Raw genomic sequence first — 17,462 nt, forward strand, 5'->3', positions numbered from 1 at the left:
AGTAGGAGGAAAAGAGTAATTAATAGAACACATTTTTGTGATTTTTTTTGGGAGAATGGAAACACAGTTCCAGTTCAGAGCCTTTCTTTAATGAAGAGAGTTATTTACAGAGCAATAAATTATTGTATGCAGTTGACACCAGTGGTCGAGGTTATGAGGTTAGAGATGGTTGTCCAATTGACAAAGAGAAAATGGTTGAAAGAAATGCAGAAGAAGTGATAGCTGATGAAGTTCTAGGGAGACGTCCTAAACACCCTGTGTACACTTGGGATTGCAGTAGTATTTGTAGTGTACGACAAGAATCTATTGATAAATTATGAAGTTTTTTAAGAGCATATAGTAAAAAAAGTGTTAAACAAAAGATTAAGGTGTTGCAAGGACTAGACCCTTGCAGAGTGAGAACAAATACTGGTTTGCAAGGTCATTCTCTGGCTTGTGTTTCAAGGAAAGTTTGTCAAAGTGTTTTTCACCATTTCAGGATGTTGGCAGTACCTCATACTCAAATGCGGAAGTTAGTGAAAAGATTGTATTATGCAAAAAGTCCAGCACTAAAGTTAAATGAGTTGAACAGTGCTCTTTTGCGTGGGTCAGTATCAGATGTGAAGAAGGTTTGTGATGATATTGAGTTTTGTTACTTTGGTCCTCAGCAAGAGAGTGCAGAAACTGACACATTAGTAGAACAAAATGTTGAAGAGAATGTAGAACCTGTGATTACAAAAAATGTTGAAGATCAAATCACAAAGTTTAAGGTAATTTCAGGTGAAAGACCAAATGTTTCTTGTATTTTTTGTCAGCGAAGTCACTATAAAAATCAGACTAGGAGTGTCAATCTGTATTTAAAAAGTGAAATAGAAGAAAATGATATGTGGAAGGAATTTGCAACTTATTTGTTGGTAGAGGATTGTTTTGATTTAGGATCTGAGCAGCGTATTTGCAAATATTGTTATAGCAAATTAGATGAGAATAAAATGCCTGCTAGAGCTGTTCATAGTAATCTAGAGTTGGTTGCTATTCCTCCAGAGCTGATAGATTTAAAAAAGTATGAGTCTATTCTCATTCAATGTGTGCACCCGTTTCAGGCTCTTGTTCGTATGGAGCCTAAAACATGTAAATTACCTCCATCAGAGTTACAAAGAGGATTGAAAGGAAGAGTTGTGTATTTACCGTTAGATTTAAAGAAAAACATTGAAACTATTGGTGTAGACCATGGAGAAAATGAACCACTAGTCATTCTAGTTAATGGTGTTCCTACTAAGAATAAGAAAATCTGGCAAGAGTTAGTGGATGTTAGAAAAGTGCAAAAGGCATCATTGTATCTGATAAAAAATAATGAGTACTATATAAATGTGTTTGTAGGAGAAGAAGAAATAGATTTAGCAGAAGATACTGAAACATTAAGTGGACAAATTGAAAAAGTGGACATGTCCAGATGTGAAGAAATCTATGAACATTACAGTATACATCCACTTCATTCCAAAGAGGTGATGGGGAATACGATTGAGTTGTTCTAAATGAAAAAAGCAAGAGGAAGTCCCATGAGTGTATGGGAAGAGAGCTTGGAAGCTCGTTGTTTCCCGCAGTTGTTTCCAACAGGAAAAGGCGGACGATATGATGAACGTCCTGTGCGAATCCTGCATCTGAATATCGGACAACAAGATTATATGCAGAAGATCCAAGATTTCGACAATGTATCCCTTATATGTTTCATCTTCTGTTTGAAAGTGACTTGTCTGGACTTTCATATGCAGTAAATCACATTTTAAAAACTGGAATGCATCTGCAAAATGTAACTGCAAAGGATTTTATGGATAAAGTGCATCAGAGAGATGAACATTTAGAATCTCAGTTGATTAATCTGATGGCATGTCAGCGTGGGACTAATAAATATTGGTACCGTCGTCATGGAGAACTGAAATGTATGCAACGGAACTTGGGAACTCCTACATGGTTTGTTACACTAAGCTGTGCTGAGTATGCTTGGGATGATTTACTTGAATTTCTTCGAGAGGCAAATTCCAATATAAAAATATTGAATACAGGACACCTGGAGAATTGTGCTCTTTGGATCCTGTTAATGTATGCAGATATTTCAATCATAGATTTGAAGCTATGATGACTTTCATCTGCAATAAAAAGAATCCTCCTCTTGGAGAAGTTGTGGATTTCTTTTGGAGAAAGGAGTATCAAGCAAGAGGTGCTCCTCATACACATATGTTGTTATGGATCAAGGACGCCCCCAAATTTTGAACAGATTCAGATGAAACTGTTTTGTCTTTCATTGAAGATTATGCCACATGTGCCGTACCCAATATCAGAGAAGATAAAAACTTAAAACAACAAGTCTTACGATTCCAAAGCTATAGGTGTGGAAAATACTGTCAACGAAAGTACAAGTCAAAGGATAAGTTCTATACCAAATGTCGTTTTGGATTTCCACGTCCTGTATTATCCAAAGGAAGAGTGAACAGTTTTATGTCAGCTATGCGACATACCATCACAAGAAAGTCTCCAAAAAATACATACAACTTAAGAGGAAGCGAATAGTCAAAATACATAAATGACTACAATCCAGTTATTTTATCTATGTGGAACGCTAACATGGATATTCAGTATGTTGCGGACAATTCCATTGCTGTTGCTCGATATGTAATGTCCTATATTACTAAATCAGAAAAGACGGAATTGAAAAAAATGTGGGAAGAGATTTCTCAGGAGAAGACTCTAAGTAAGAAATTATACAGTTTCAGTTTGAAGATGTTATCGCATCGTGAAATTGGAGCATATGAATGCTCAGATTGGTTATCATCTGCAAGTCTATACTCCAAAAGTAGAAGAATCATTTGGGTGAGTCTAGGTCTTGCAGCAATGCAAAATCGGGTACTGAAATCTGTTCAAGAAATTGAATATTTAGCAGAAAAAGAACCAGAAAGTACACATATTTTGAAAACTAATATGTTGGACACATATTACCCAAACAGAAGTCATCATCTTGAGAAAATGTGTCTCTATGAAGTGCTGCAAAACTATACATTTAAACGGAATACTACAGAGAACATCAATGATGGAAAATAAGCAGTGATTGGTTCCGAAGGATGTCTGGTGAAACAAAGGAAAGGAAATTTAATTAATCACAGGAAACTGAGTTGCGACGCTGCTGACAAAAGGGAATTTTACTATTTTGCCCTTTTGCGAATGTTCAAACCGTGGCGTTCAGAACTGGAATTACTTGGAGATTTTCAGAGCTATGAAGATTCATTTAATGCTGTAAAGATACCATACAATGCAGTGGTTTTGCAAATTATGTGAAAATGTTGAATGATGAAATTGATCAAGAAGCTACAATTGCAGCTGAGATTGCTAAAGACAGTTCTCAAGACAGTCAAAGTTCTGCTGCACTGAGTCAAGATCCACTAGGACAACCAATTGTTGAAAATGAAGCAGCAACTAAATGCTGAACAGAAACATATATTTTAGCAAGTGAAAGAGGAGATTGACCATGGATTACTTCATGAAAAGAAAGGGTGCTCATGTACATTATTTCAACCTATCCGAATGTATGTGAGTGGTCAAGCTGGAACAGGAAAAAGTTTCTTAATTAAAGTAATTACAAGTTATCTGCAGACAACAACTGAGTCGCATTTGTCTTGTATTGTCACTGCTCCAACTGGGTTTGCAGCACATAACATCAAAGGAATTACTTTACATTGTTTACTAATGCTACCAGTAGAGCATGAGAACAAATTGGAATACCACAAGCTATCTGGAGAAGCTTGTTGTGAAGTTTCAAGAGTCCTGAAGAAAATGAAACTTCTCAATATTGATGAAGTAAGCATGGTCTCAAACTTGATGCTTGACTTTGTGCATTTAAGAATGCATCAAATTCTTAAAACAGAGTATGACGTTTTATTTGGAGGAAAACACGTCATAGTTTTTGGAGATCTACTGCAACTGACTCCGGTAAAAGGAGAACCGGTATTTAAAACACTTGCACATGAAGATACCAGAAAGTCTCTTGGTAGTGTTGGTAACGTGAACATTTGGACATATTTTGAATACAAAGAACTGACAACAAATATGCGACAGGCAAATGACGCTGAATATGGAAGTATTCTTCAATATATAAGAATTGGAATTCTGACAGAACATGGGAAACAAGCTTTGGAGAGTCGATTACTTTCCAATTTGTTTCCAAATGAAAATGCAGTTCCTGAGAAAGTGTACATGAAAATTGCAGAAAATAAATCAGTGATCTGCTTAATGCCAACACTGCGCGAGTGTTCTATATTCAACTAAGAACTATTGAAACTGGTAAATGAAGAAATTATAAAAATGGAAGCCATCGATAAAATAGAGCATGAAGGAATCACTATTATTTTGACGGGAAAGTTGAAAACAAAACTGGATTCTTTAGAAAAACAAATATTTAAAACAGCTGGTTTAGAAAAGACACTATATGCATGTGTAAACTGTCGGGTAATTTTAAGGCATAATTTGGATGTAGAAAAAGGTTTAGTTAATGGAGCAATGGGTAAAGTGGTGGATTTTGTTAATTTTCAGAAAAAAGAAGGAATTGAATTTTTAAAAATTAAATTTGATCAGATTGAAGAAGTTAAAGAAATTGGTCGTTGTTCAGTTAGTTTTTTGCTTGTTAAAGATTTATATGTCCGTATGAAACAATTTCCATTTTCTCTGGCATATGCAGTGACTATTCATAAATCTCAAGGATTAAGTGAATTGGTGAACATTGGATCTACCGTATTTAAAGAGGGTATGGCATATGTTGCTTTGTCGCAAGTCAGAACATTATCTGGTTTGTTTTTGATTGATTTGGATGAGACAAAGATTACTGCAGATGCAAACTGTGTAAAAGAGTATAATAGGTTAAGAAGGGCGTATGCACCCAATTTAGGTCAATATCCTGTATTTGAAAAGCGTGTGGTTGGTCGAAAAAGAAGGTTTGAGAATATCTGTACTGACGGTGTAGAGAAGGGAAAAGAACAAGATAATGTTGAGATAGCAAGTAAAAAGAAAAAGGACACTATTGAAGAGATTGTTGGTTATCAGTTTGAAAATAGTTCAGGTGTCAACTGCTATGCTAATGTAGTGGTCAATGTTATTTTTTACCTTGAAGGTTTGCAAGAACAAATTATGCAGAATCTGGAAAAAAGATTGTGTTCTCTGTTGCAATTTGTTTATGAAAAATTGACTACAGATACAAGTAAAATACAAACTGTTTCAGATGTTCGGAATCTTTTGGATGTGTGTTCTGGTTCTACACAATTTACACAAAATATCCAACAAGATGCTCAGGAATTTTTAATGTATATGCTTACCATTTTTGAAAATGAAGGTGTAGAAATAGAAAATATTTTTGGCCTTTCTTACAAATGGGAACATCATTGTGAAAATTGCATGTATACATGTAGCACTAATGTAGACACTGAAAGATTTCTGTATTTAACATTACCAGACTGTAAATCAGTGTCTTTCAATAAATTAGTTAAAGGTGCAAATCAAAACATGGAGTGTAGCCAATGTAAATCAGAAATGTTATCCACATTATTTTAAAAAAAATATGGACAATACATAATTTTAATGATGCAACGTTGTACAGCTGATGGAAGAAAATTGGATACTTTAATAAAGCAATTTGTAGCAACACAACTATCAATATCAGGAAGGATTTTTGTAGCAATTGCAATAATTTTCCATGATGGTCCTTCCACAACATCTGGAGATTGCACTAAAATGTGACAAAGGCTGGACACTTTGTAATGATGCCCAGTTGGTTTTCAAACAATGTTTGCCTAGGGAATTACCAAATTCCTACCTAATATTTTTAAAGTCAAAGTTTTTGGAAGATAATTCACTCTCTGAGGAATTTATTATTATAATTTAATAAGATTACCATTGGACAATTTACATAAAAAGGAGTGCAAAAATACTATTTGGCCTCAAGGAAAGGTATATAATTGAATTATGAACTTTTTCGTGCTCATTGACTCGGTGAATATTTTAAAGTGACAACATTTACAGTTTTTATAAGTTAAAGTTATAAAATTTTGTTAGCCATAAGGATTTCATGTATGTGTGATTTGTATTTTCTGGTATTTTACAAACAGAAATATGTCACTTTTTGTAACATTGTTATTGCACAAGACACTCTTTCATATTTACAAAGAGAGGAAAAGGCACTCTGTGTACCTTTTCTACTCCATGAAAATACAACCTCATCATACACACCACTTTGCGTTGAAAGGGTGTTCTATAAGTGTTGTTGTGCGTGATTGCACTGAATACTCATAGAACAAGACACATCTCCAGATTTATCAGAAATCATAAATCTCGACATGTGTGTGAATGCTGCACCATTCTCCTAATGGTGTAGGAAAGCACAACAAGGAGAATTGTTTTCATTTCTCCTCATTTTTTAACCTTCAATGTATGCTAAAATGTTCAGCATACATTGAAGGAGAAAAATGCGTTTTCTGATTGTTTTTGTGCAGGAAGGTGTGTCTTCCTGCACAAAAACAAACACCACATGACACAGATATCCTTGAACCATGGTGCAAGGGTGCCTGTGTCACCACATGGCTGCAGTTTAAGCAGCCGTGCAGAGAGAAGCATAGATTTGCAACATATTTATGTACATATGTTGCATCCCTGTGCTTCGGAAGTACTACAGCACACTGCAGTTAAAGAGGTTACTGTGTGATGCTGCAGCACTTCCTCAAAGTTATGCACTTATACATTCACCATACACTACTAATGCATTCATTCAGTCAATTACGTACTACACATACATTCATCTAAACTTTCACACACTAACAAACAAAAATAGCTCTTTTTTTAAACCAGGAAAGTTAGTTCTTAGAAGAACTTTTTTTCTTCTTCTTTTTTCTTTTATATTTTTTTTCTTGGTTTTTTGAACAATTTAAAATTTTGGGGGGTTTTTCTTGAAAAAAAAAAAGGAAAAAACAGAACTGGAGGAACAAAACAATGATTTTCAGGGAAAAAAAAAACCTAGCAATGATGATTCTCTTGATAAGATCAATCGACTGCTCTCTATAGCATAGTACAGTGTTGCATTTTATGCAGACCACTTTTAGGCTTGCAAACTGTGGACGGATGTCCAAGTTTTGCACAGATGGATCCACCCTTGAAGTGCTTGGCTGCGATGGATCTGATGGAGCTGGAAGAACTCGCATTCTTCATCATTCCTCTTGAGCAAGGTTCACTGGATGGAGGGTCCTCAGATGCTTCATCATACTTGCTGCTCCGCAGGAATATTTTTTGTTGGGATCCCCACGGGAGAGCACTCGCTGGCAGATCTTACAGGTCACTAAGGTGGCATTCGTTTTGGTTTGCCCCTCAGGAAAAGTGAAAAATGTCCACACCACAGATGAATATCTTGGTGGGCGTGGTGGTTCTTCCAAAAAATCATCCTCAGATGAATGAGGAGATCCTGGAGATGCCTGCTGCCCTGAAGCCATTGTTTTAAAAAAAAGTGAGAGCTAAGTGTAAACTTAGTCCAAAAAAAGGTTCTTCTCTGCAGAGAGATGCTCCTCCAAAGAAGGTTAAAGAAGAATGATTGAAATGGGTGGAATAGGAAGTGTAAAGAACCAATCAAATCTCTTTTTTTCAGGTCACATGGGATCCGTGCACCGTGCGCATAGGCAGCACGCACCGAGCGCGAATCCGCGAAATTGAATTAAAAAGGAATAGAGGATTAGAAGTAAAAATATATTACTTTTATGAGTAGTTTAGATTATGTCTTCAATTAATATTCACATGAAATACAAATATATATGTTTTTTGACATTTAAAATATTTCACGGGATTCGCGCACCCACCGCGTCATACACGCACATGATGTATCGCGGAAGCGCGCAAGCGTCGCGTAACGTGCTTCCTACGTGTCGCGTATAGGCTTGGAGTGGCGTACCGGTCTCATAGCAATCGCACACAAAAATACGTACCCAATGCTTACCGAACGCGGATGCTTTCGCATAGGGATCGAGAAAGGTGCGCATAGGGTGCGGGAATCCAAAATAAAATGTAAAATTTTTTTTTTATAAAGTATTGAAAATATAGTTTAAGAAATATTTTACAAAATTTTAAACATTTTTTTTAAATTTACAATTTAAAAAAAAAAACATTAAAAATAAATAATATGTTATAATTTTTAAAATAATTAATTGAAAAAATAAGTATAAAAAATGGTGAAAAAAATATTTAAAAACATGATTAAAGGTAATGACACACTGAAATAGAAAAATTTAGAAATCCAATGAAAATCATTAAACATCATAGCTTTAGAGATAAGTTATAGATAGGAATTAGCATTTAAAAAACCTTTGGGGGGAGGAGCCTAGCGCGCATCCAAGATGGTCGCGTGAGCACAGGGCTCCCCGGACCCTTGCTGCTCCTCGGAATTTATCCTGAGAATATCCTGATGTGGTTTATGGAATCTGGCAGATGAAGACCGGCTGAGCACGTATCTCTTTTCAGAACTCGAATCGGACCTGGGAATCCTGAGTTGTCGTTGTTCGAACTTTTGGGACCCACCCGACGGAGGTGCCCGGTGCGAAGGTGAACCGTGGAGCCGTGTCGTAATTGAACAACAGCGGCTGCAGTGCGGTGCCAGTGGCCGCTCTACCACTTTCGGTTTCACTTTCGGACTTCAGGGGGCTGGCCTGCGAACGCACTTGATGTGGCGGGGTGTTTCCTTGGCCTCTGCACGAGGCCTTGTCTCCACCTGCCACTAGTGTGCCCATCGCCTTGGGTCCCCCCGCACCGCTATATTGTGGTCCCTGGTGAGGCGCTGGTCTGCCGTGCCGGTGCCCCTACGACTCTCGATCGGCGGTCCCCTGCGGTGTCCGTGACCACATGGGGGGCAAGGGGGGCCCCGAGGGGCGTAAGACTAAGGCCTCCCTCCGCGGGGGACCGGTCCAGGCCAACAACATGGACCGCTACACTCAGGGCAGAGGGTCCCCTGGAGCGACCGCCCCCCCCCCGGATGCCGCCGGCGGTGGCACGACCGTCTCTCCGGAGCTTTCCCTGCAGGACATCATGGGCGCCATTGATGGCATCAGGGAAACCATCGCCACGCAATACGAGGCCCTGGCCCGTAAAATCGACACGGTGGCAATTGATGTCACCTTAATTCGGGCAGATCTCTCCAAAACTAACGAGAGGGTTCAGGCTCTCGATGCGCGGACCTCCACCCTTGGTGCGGATGTGTCGGACCTGCATCCCGCGCTTGGTGACATTAAGGCGGTTAACGATCAGATGGCTCGGCGGCTGGAGGACTTTGAGGGACGGGCCCGACGCAACAACATCCGTGTCATAGGCGTACCGGAGTCCTCCGACAACCGCCCGGTTGACCTCCTGGTCGAGGAACTCATCCTTCAACAGTTGGCCCCTGCAGGCCTAAGTAAGTTCTTTGCCGTGGAGCGGGCCCATCGAGTTCCGGGCGGTCGGCCACGGCCGGGGGCCCCCCCGAGGCCTATCGTGGCCAAACTGTTCCACTATAGAGACCGAGATGCGATTCTGCAGGCCTCACGGGTCCACGGCCCGGTTCGTCATGAGAACTCATCCATTAACTTTTATCCGGATTTTACCCAACTTGTCCAGAAACAGCGGATGGGATTCCAGGGGGTGAAGCGTCGTCTCCGTGAACTGGGCCTAAAGTACTCTATGCTCTACCCTGCAAAACTCTGAGTGGAACATGAGGATCGGACTGCCTTTTTTGACTCTCCAGTGGCCGTGAGCGACTGGCTGGACTCGCTGCCGGACAGAGGTGGCCGTCCCGGGCCCTCTGCAGGCGCAGGAGGTGACGGGTCCCCTTTGGAGTGACTTTTGGTCCTTGATTTTGCCATTTTGCACTGTTCAGCTGGGTTTTACTTCTTTTGTTCATTTTGTCTCGCTAGGACCTGTGTGGGGGGCGGGCGGGGACGGGTCCCTTTCCTCCTCCGGGGTCTTTTCGTAGAATGGGGTTAGTAGGGCGACAGGCACACTGCAAGTTGGGGGGGTTTTCTGGCCCGCAGGGGTGCAGGGTGGGGGGAGTTGGATTTGGGGGGGGGTTGGGGGGAGGGGGGGGTTGTTTTGCTGTGTGTTTTTTGTTTGCAGGGCGAGGTACTGATTTTTGTCAAGATTCGGGAACTGTGCTACTGACTGGGGGGCCTTTGATCAATTGGAGGGGATGGGGGGGGACGGGTTGAGGCTGTTGTCATGGAACGTCAATGGGTTGGGGGACCGTATCAAGCGGGGTGTGGTACTGCAGTATTTGCGTCGTTTGACTGCTGATGTGGTGTTTATCCAGGAGACGCATCTGGTTGGTAATGTTTGTCATGCAATGAACAGGGGGGGATACCGCCTCGTGGCCCATTCTGGTTTCACAACTGGCTCCAGGGGGGTGGGCATTCTCCTGCGATCCTCACTTCCGTTGGATATCACTAGGGTAATCTCGGATGACAGAGGGCGCTATGTGTGTCTGATTGGGAGGTGGGAGGGACAGCCCCTTTCCCTGGTCTCAGTTTACGTCCCCCCGGGCCTCCAGAACTCCACCTTCGCGGACTTGGGTCGAATGCTGCTTGAACTTCCGGATAGTCTTTTGCTTATGGGCGGGGACTTTAATTCGGTGGTTTCGGGTGGCCTGGATCGTCACCCACCCAGGGCCCTCCCCGCTGCCCAGGCATGGCTTGGTGGACTGCTGGAGACCTTCGGTCTGGTAGATAGTTGGAGATTAATGCATCCGACCCAATGTCAGTACACCTTTCATTCTGGGGTGCATGGGAGTCTTTCTAGGTTAGACTATTTCCTTATGCCCGCGGCACAGACTGGTCGGATACGAGAGGTTAGGCACCTGGCGCGGGGTATCTCCGATCATTCCCCGCTGTGGCTGCTCTTTGACACCGAGTCGCGGTCTGCAGGGCGGATCGCTCCCATCAACCCGTGGTACCTGCGAGACCCTACGACTCGCGACAGCCTGGTTAAGGCTATGGACCAATACTTCCTTGAAAACGAGGGGTCGGTGTCGTCCGCGATGTCCCTGTGGGAAGCCTTTAAAACCGTAATCCGCGGACACGCCCTCTCCCAGATAGTGGTGGCTAAGAAGCTCAAGAGTGAGGCAGTGGTGAAGCTGGAGACTGACATCTCGGGGCTGGAGTCGGCCTTGGAGACGGGTGTCACTCCGGACGGGCTCCATGCCCTCAGCCTGAAACAGTTTGAATACAGGTCTCTTGTCACTGACGCTGCCAAAACGATGTATAGGGAGCAGCAGGGTCGATTGTATGATGCCGGGGACAAGGCGGGAAAGTTGATTGCGTGGCTGGATAAGAAGGAGAGAGTGAATCGTGTGGTCCCGGAGCTGCGTGTCTCGGATGGAGTGTGTGTGACTGAGCCTGGTGAGATTGTGGAATGTTTCGCTGACCACCTCCGGGCCGTGTACTCCCCGGTGACTGATAGGGATGAGGAAGACTCTCGCCTTCTGCTGCGGGATATTGCTTTGCCCTGCCTGTCCGTCGAAGACCGTGAGCAGCTGGACGCCCCCTTGTCTGTCGATGAAATTGCAACTGCGATTCGGTCCCTTCGTTCGGGCAAGGCGATGGGTCCCAACGGTCTGCCTATTGAATTATATAAGTTGCGCCCGGATAAACTCGCGCCCTTCCTCCGTCGTATGTTTCAGGAGTCCCTTGCGGCAGGCTCCCTTCCTGACGACCAGCGTCTGGCTACGATAGTCGTGATCCCCAAGGACGGTAAGCCACGTGACCGCTGTGCCTCCTATAGGCCTATTTCACTGCTAAATGCAGAGCCTAAAATCCTGGCTAAAGTCCTTGCCAATCGTTTGTTGAGCGTCATCGGCGATCTGATTCATCCTGATCAATGCGGCTTCATCCCTCACCGTAACACCGCTCTTAACTTGCGGCGGCTTCACAGCGCCCTTGCCAGGGCGGAGTACCTCTCCGAACCAGCCGTGCTGGTTTCTTTAGACGCCACGATGGCCTTTGACACCATCGAGTGGCCATTCCTCTGGGCTGTCTTGACCAAATTCGGCTTTGGGGACGGATTTCTTGGCTGGGTGAAGCTTCTTTACACTGGGCCCATGGCTCAGGTGGTGGTTAATGGGCGGGTCTCTTGGCCCTTCGCTCTCGGTAGGGGTACGAGGTAGGGGTGCCCGTTGTCCCCTCTGCTCTTTGCTCTTGCCCTGGAGCCGCTCGCTGCTTGGCTCCGCTGGGAGCCCTCAATCAGAGGGATCCGGTGGGCCCCGGGCTTCGAGGATCGGGTCTCGTTGTATGCGGACGATATTCTCCTGTATCTCACCTCGCCGCGGCAGTCGCTGAATGTTCTCTTTGATGTTCTGACCTCCTTTGGGAGAAATTCGGGTCTAACGATCAACTGGTCTAAATCCTGTGTCTATCCCATCTCCGGCGACCCTCCTCTCCTGCCGCCTCGGCTTCCGATCCAATTATCTCTGTCCGGCTTTAAATACCTGGGAATATACGTCTCGAGGGACCCGGTGGCTCGCTATGAGCAGAATCTCCTGCTTCCACTTCGGCGTTTGAGGGAGGACACGGCTCGGTGGTGTAAGCTGCCCTTGTCCCCTCTGGGTCGGGCAGCACTGTTTAAAATGATGTCCCTTCCCAGATTCCTCTATGCACTTCAGAACTCCTTCGATATCATTCCTGTGTCCTACTTTCGGGAGGTGGAGAGCCTGCAGAGGAGACTGGTGTGGGACGGACGGGCACGTATCGCTCTGGTAAAGCTTACTCTCCCCTGGTACGACGGGGGCATCGCGCTTCCCGACATTCGCAGGTATTATTGGGCCTCACAGCTATCGGCCATTAACCATGCCACGTATGCGCCTGGCTTGAATCCGGCGTATGAGATGGATAAATTCCTGCTTCCCGGCGGAAACTATAATAGGGCACTTTACTCCAGCTCGGCTGGACGGACCCTTACGGGCCCTACTAAGATTGCGGTACGGATCTGGAAGGCGGCCAATGTAGCCATGGGCTGGAGTGAGCGGTTAACGTGTGCTACTCCCCTGTTTGCCTCCGACCGACTGGGAAGCCTCTGGACAACGAAGGGGTTTGAACGTTGGGACACGATTGGTATTAGCAGGGTGGGAGACTTATGGATTAAGGGTGCGGTTAAAACATTCGCGGCGCTCCAGAGCGAATACGAACTTACGGAAAGGGAGTTTTTCCGCTACGCCCAGGTTCGGCATGCCCTGCTCTCTGTTTTTGGGGAGGGGACCAAGATCCCGGCTTCTGCGCCCCTCGAGGACCGCATACTCGATGGTCATGTTCCCGACAGTACTATCTCTTTAATTTATAAAAAACTTATCAACCATCGGGCTGACCTCTTGGTGCGCCTTCGGGAGGCGTGGACGGGGGATGGGGTGGAATTGGACGACGAGGACTGGCAGTCCGCACTGTCGTCCCCCAAGGAAGTGGCCATTCCAGCCCGTCTCCGCCTGGTCCAGCTTAAGATTCTCCACCGGGTGTATGTGACGGGCCCCCGTTTAGTCTCGATGGGATTTTCTGAAGACGGACTCTGTAAGCGGGGTTGTGGGCTCAGTGCCACCTTTCTCCATATCCTTTGGGAGTGCCGCGAGGTGGCGGAATTCTGGCGTCGGGTTCATGTGGTCATGGGACAAGTCACCGGGGTTGCGCTGCTGCCCGAGGTGCGTCGTTGTGTCCTGAATGTGTGGGAGCCCAATGATTATAACGCGGCTCAGACTCGGTGGGCGGCCCTGGGGAACATGATTGCCAAGAGAGATATAGCGCAGCTTTGGGGTTCCCAGCGGCCTCCCACCGTGTCCGTATGGAAGGAGAACATGGACTGGTGCATGTTCAGGGAGAAGACTGTGTATGTGGCTCGTGGTAAACCGGGGGCATGGGGTAGAATCTGGGGACAATGGAACGCGTATCGTGGGGGTATATGTACTCCCCCCCTAGTGGACAATGATATTGCTTTGTCCCCCTGACCCTTGATGGTTCCTTGCGACTATTGGAATAACCGAATATAGACGTTCCTCTCCCGTGACCCCCCCCCCGACCTATTAGTACTCCTTCCTCCTGATAGCTATTTGAAGGTCTGAATTAGAGTCACCCGGATGTAGCCTGACCCACACTTTTTGCCCTTATGCCTCGCCTTTTGTTTTTAGTTGTTATTTATGTTAAATCTATGTATCCTGCTTCCCTAGGACTATCCGGAGCCATGTACGGGGCTGGGCCCCGGGAGTCTACTACTACCTTAACAACTGTATGATCCTTTCTGAATCTAGCGGCCGGCCCTGGTGGTTGTAGGCCCATGCTTGTAATTGACTTATTGTTCAATAAAATTTCATTAAAAAAAAAAAAAAACCTTTGAAATTCACTGAAAAAACCATAGGTTTCATGCACGTTATAGTTAGCTGGACCTTCCCCTCGTACAAAACCCTAGAAATTCCCCCGTTATAGTTAGTTCAGCTAACTATAACTCGCGCCCCCGCAATGCACTGCTGATGATGTCACATATTACATCACTCATGACATGGTCAGTGACATCACTGATGACATCACTGATGACATCTCAAATGACATCACTGATGACATCACTGATGATGTCATTCATGTGATCATTTGATGCTTCTTGTCACACCCTAATATAACCTTTGATACACCCACTCTAAATTACATACTGCCACTCTCAAAACCATAGACAATCCAACTCCAATAAGTAGTTACCCTATCACTGACTCTTAGGTCTAAACACTCATCCACTCACTCACCTGTACAGTCACTCATACTTATGGACACTCAGTACAGGACTATAATATGCACTCATACACCTATATAGACACTCCCACTCCGCTACTCATCCATAAAGTTACTCACACATATGCACAGTCATGCAAGTAATTAATCACACTGCCATTTACTCACCTATACAATTATACACACACATAACATGTCATCAGTGATGTCATGAGTGATGTCACTGACAATATCATGATTGATGTAATATGTGACGTCATCAGCAGTGCATTGCGGGCGCGCAAGTTATAGTTAGCTGAACTAACTATAACGGGGGAATTTCAATGGTTTTGTATGAGTGAAAAGTCCAGCTAACTATAACGCCCCTGAAACCTATGGTTTTTTCAGTGAATTTTTCAGGTTTTTTAAATGCTAATTCCTAACTATAACGTGCCTGAAACCTATGGTTTTTCAGTGAATTTCAAAGGTTTTTTAAATGCTAATTTCTAACTATGCCTACAGAGATAGGACATATGAAGAAAGAAGAAAAAACGCACAAAAAGAAAAAAAAGAATTGCAGAAAAAAGCAACAGAAGTCCTCAAAGACGAAGAAAAGTGCAGGAAGAAGGATAATGTGCAGAAAGAACAAACAGAAGAGCAGAAAGAAGCCTTGTTGCAAAATCATCCTGTACCCTCAACTTTTTCAGACGGATACTGGTGGTAACTGAGTCTGACTAACCAGTCCTAGATCCAGTGCTATGTTAAAAGACACTCAGAATACAGTGAAAACACCTAAATACACTAGGGAACACTATGTGTTGGGGTCCCCCTGTGATTAGCATGACCTCCTCTGTAAGCTCTAGTATATAATAGGGCAGGGGATTAAAACTATCTCTAAAAATGCGCCACAGGGCGTGTTTGCACACGTCACCTCAGGCCCTGTCCCCTCCCTTCCCCATTGTGTAAACAAGCCCTGTGGCCGTTTTAAGTTGGGAGATTAAATCCCCTTAATCCTGAAGGTCCCTAGGGTCCAACAAGACCACTAGGTACCTCCAGTAAGCGCCACAGAGCTGCGTTGCAGAGAGATGTAAAAAGGGGCACGGCCTACACCACCTCTCTGCAACGCAGCGCAGTGGCGCTTACTGGAAGCACCTGGTGAGCTAGTTAGCCCCCAGGGTCCCTCAGGATTGAAGGGCACTTATTTCCCTAACTTAAAACGCACCACAGGGCGTGTTTGCACACGTCAACTCAGGCCCCGTCCCCTCCCTTCACCACTGTGTAAACACACCCTGTGGCCATTTTAAGTTGGGAGATTAAGTCCCCTTGAATCCTGAGGGTCCCTAGGGGCAAAATAGCCCACTAGGTACAACCAGTAAGCGCCATTGCAGAGAGGTGTAAAAAGGGGCACGGCCTGCACCACCTCTCTGCAACGCAGAGCAGTGGCGCTTACTGGAAGCACCTGGTGGGCTAGTTGGCCCCCAGGGTCCCTCAGGATTGAAAGGGAATTATTTCCCCAACTTAAAACATGCCACAGGGCGTGTTTGCACATGTCACCTCAGGCCCCGTCCCCTCCCTTCACCATTGTGTAAACGCGCCCTGTGGCCGTTCTGAGTTGAGAGACTAAGTCCCCTTGAATCCTATGGGTCCCTAGGGTCGAACTAGCCCACTAGGTACCTCCAGTAAGCACCACAGAGCTGCGTTGCGTAGAGGTGTAAAAAGGGGCTTGGCCTCAGAACACCTGTCTGCAACGCAGATCCCTGGCGCATACTGGAGATGTCTGTTGGGCTACTTGGCCCTCAGGGACCCTCAGTATTGAAGGGGAATTAATTCCCCAACTTACAACTAGCCAGGGGGCGCGTTTGCAGAGTGCTGCAAGGAGGGGGCGTGGCCTCCGGCGCGATGCCAGTCTTTTATTTATTTAATTTTTTTAAGAAGGAGGGCTGTGTGCCCCCCCTTCTTTTTCTAATTTATTGGCCCTGGGGACCCCTTCCCCCAGGGCCTGCACCCTAATTTTTTTTGTTCAAAAAAATTAATTTGGAAGGGGGCCGCGTGGCCCCCCTCCCAAGGCCTTAATTGGCCCCGGGGACCCCAACCCCCGGGTCATGGCCATTTTTAATTCTTTAGGAGGGGGGCTGCATTGCCCCCCTCCTCAGGCCACTTATGGCCCCAGGGACCCCATCCCCCGGGGTCGGCCTTTGTTTTTTATTATTATAAAAAATATATATATATAGAAACACCTAGGACATGCTGGACAAACCGTATGTACCTATCACCATGACGATTTGCGTGATATTCATTAAAAGGCAACTATGCATACAATGAATCCACGTGGAATGTATTTACACCGCTAATGAAGCTCTGACGTGTCTGACGCCCTAGCGTGCCTAATCCCGGCGCCCCCGTCGGTGGGTACTCTCCAAGTAGACACCCTTGTTGTTTATTTATACAAACATGGGTAGCTATTGATGGGCACATTTAATACACACGCACACCAAGCCATTCAAAGGGGATTCGACAAAAATTTGACCAAACTATGCAAGAAACCCCCCTCACGGTTAATAAAACACACATCCACCGCGGGATGTGTAATACTTTTTATTTTACTCTCTGGAAAGGAGACAAACCTCACTTGAGAGTCACAGAATGCTCCTGGCTGAGCCCAATGCTGTGTTACACCCACCAGTGCCCGCCGAGTGCCACACACCTCTGTGTTGTATT

Source organism: Triturus cristatus, chromosome 8, assembly GCF_964204655.1.
Source record: "Triturus cristatus chromosome 8, aTriCri1.1, whole genome shotgun sequence".
NCBI lineage: Eukaryota > Metazoa > Chordata > Amphibia > Caudata > Salamandridae > Triturus > Triturus cristatus.